The sequence below is a fragment of the Nipponia nippon genome, unplaced genomic scaffold (assembly GCF_047370975.1).
Source record: "Nipponia nippon isolate SJK-2023a ecotype South Korea unplaced genomic scaffold, ASM4737097v1 scaffold_26, whole genome shotgun sequence".
Lineage (NCBI taxonomy): Eukaryota > Metazoa > Chordata > Aves > Pelecaniformes > Threskiornithidae > Nipponia > Nipponia nippon.
The window spans coordinates 1,286,498-1,289,331 of record NW_028262343.1 but is presented as its reverse complement, the minus strand read 5'-3'; the positions used below and the strand labels follow the sequence as shown (position 1 = coordinate 1,289,331).

General features: G+C 41.9%; 1 pseudogene; it reads right to left on the bottom strand.

The window, feature by feature from the left end:
* Window positions 1–1,207: 1,207 nt before the first annotated feature.
* LOC148055138 (beta-1,3-galactosyl-O-glycosyl-glycoprotein beta-1,6-N-acetylglucosaminyltransferase 4-like) lies at window positions 1,208–2,606 on the bottom strand (annotated as a pseudogene).
* Between the last annotated feature and the right edge of the window lie 228 nt (window positions 2,607–2,834).

The following is a 2,834-nucleotide window of genomic DNA, read 5'->3' as shown; positions in this document are numbered from 1 at the left end:
TAATTCATTCTTCTTCAGTTTATCAGGACAAGTGGTATCCCAGACAGGCTGCAGAGTAGAATTTACCCAGCCACAAATGCAGAAAAGAACACCACATAGGACAAGCCAGAAGGGAAAGATGAGAAAAGGAGCCAGCAGAAGGAGGAATATATTTTGGAGGGGATTTGAAGAGTTTCTATATGCCATCAAGTTATTAAGATTTGGTCAAACCGCACCTTGAGATTTGTTTGCATAACTTTCATTATCACTTCTGTTCTTCAACACATTTTGTAAACAGTAACTGTTCGCTTCCGATAGCATGCTACGTATTACAACCTCACAGCAAATAGATGTATTTGCACTGAGAAAATGTTTCACTGGGAAAATGTTTCAGCTGAAAACCTGAGTTTTTCATATTCAAGCAACAACAAAATCAAGGAGAATCTTTCATAGAATCATAGAATCATTAAGGTTGGAAAAGACCCTTAAGATCATCGAGTCCAACCATTAACCTAACACTGCCAAGTCCACCACTAAACCATGTCCCTAAGCACCACATCTACACATCTTTTAAATACCTCCAGGGATGGAGACTCAAACACTTCCCTGGGCAGCCTGTTCCAGTGCCTGACTACCCTTTCAGTGAAGAAGTTTTTCCTAATGTCCAGTCTAAACCTGCCCTGGTGCAACTTGAGGCCGTTTCCTCTTGTCCTATCACTTGTTACTAGGGAGAAGAGACCAACACCCACCTCCCTACAACCTCCTTTCAGGTAGTTGTAGAGAGCAATAAGGTCTCCCCTCAGCCTCCTCTTCTCCAAACTAAACAACCCCAGCTCCCTCAGCCGCTCCTCATAAGACTTGTGCTCTAGACCCTTCACCAGCTTCATTGCCCTTCATTGGATGCGCTCTAGTACCTCAATGTCCTTCTTGTAGTGAGGGGCCCAAAACTGAACACAGTACTCAAGGTGTGGCCTCACCAGTGCCGAGTACAGGGGCACTATCACCTCCCTGGTCCTGCTGGCCACACTATTTTTGATACAAGCCAGGATGCCATTGGCCCTCTTGGCCACCTGAGCACACTGCTGGCTCATGTTCAGGCGGCTGTCAACCAACACCCCCAGGTCCTTTCCTGCCAGGCAGCTTTCCAGCCACTTTTTCCCAAGCCTGTAGCGTTGCATGGGGTTGTTGCGACCCAAGTACAGGACCCGGCACTTAGCCTTGTTGAACCTCATACAATTGGCCTCAGCCCATCGATCCAGCCTGTCCAGATCCTTCTGTAAATAGAATATATATGCAGAAAATATTTATCAGAGGACAAATAAACCCACTCTTTCTGTTGTTCTGCCAGTTTTTCTGCCAAGCATTTTACCAGGACAGGGTCTATTTTGGAGTCAAACTTATTGGTGAACCAGTGCCCGTAATTCATAAGCCATCTTAATTCTGCAGCCCCATAGATGCAGACACTGCGAAGGTGGGTACCAGTGCATGGAGGATACAAATGGTCTTCAATATAATTCCATTTCACCAAACGAGTTTTGCTTTGTAGGTCTGTTCTATCCTGGGCCGACCTTGAAATTTCCCCAGGGACCCCAGGAAGACATACCAGAGTGACCCAGAAATGTTCATCTGGAGAGTACATATCCCTTGACCATTCAAAAAAATCTTTTGCAAGAGAGCTTTCAAGAATATATCGAATAAATGCTTGACTTAAAACAAAATAGGCACTGCCTACAAATACCTCAATATTATGAGGTGGCAGATTCTTGGGAATGTTGTTTTTCACAGGCATCTGCATGTATTCATAAAGCACTTTCATAAGTTCATAGTGATAAGTAAATCATTCTCTTTTGCTACTGCTTGGCTTTACAGTTTCTAGCATGTTTCCTCCACCAAGTTTCTTCAGTTCAGTGACCAACTGGAAATTCGATCTCAAAGGGAAATCTTGGCCTCACAAATTAATAACATACTTCCAGGGAACTGAAGAGTCCATCAAATCAGACAAACAATTGAAATCTGCTTGCAGCCTTGAAATATGTGCATAGTCCACTGTCTCCAATTTTGATGCAATGAAAATACTAGGGAAACATTTAGCTAGATTATTCAGATTTGAAACTTTTTACTGCTTTTTGGTCATAATGGATGCAGTAAATATTTTGATGACTGTATAGAGAATGTATGAGCCTTTCTACCATTGCTGCATCTTTGTGAACAACCAAGGAACAGGCTATTGGAAAATTCTCTTCCTCTGGAGAAACAGGTTTTAGGTAGTATTTCCTAAGTGAATGATACACGTGGCAATCACTTGTCATTGCTACAACATCTTCATCATCTAAATCAATTCTCTCTTTTCTTCTTATCTCTAAACTCTTGCCATTTTCACGGGGATCTTGTTTGTATATAGATGAACAATTAATTTCATACTGGAAGTCATTTCTAAGATAGGAATACCTGTTTCTAACATAAGAAGAAGTGCTCAAGAAGTGCTCAACCAAATAAATGCCCTTAGGTGGAAAAAAGTGTCTTTCGACATGGAGGAGTTTCAGCAGTACAATCAGCCACCCCATAACACACAGGATCAGAATCTTCCTTCTTGCGGGACATTTGCAGGGACACTTACATCTCTTCATTCTGTAAGAAAACAGAGATATGATGGTATTTTAAATCAGGAACAATGCATCAGAGACAATTCCAGCTTCTAACAAAGGCATGTGCACACCTGTCTGGCTACAGCATAAGCACCACCTTACAGAGCACTGTAAATCTGCAGTTTCTTCTTAATCATCATATTAATTCAAAGACAGATTTTGCCACAATAATAGGCAAAGATTTCATTCCCCTGAATTAGATGACTGAAG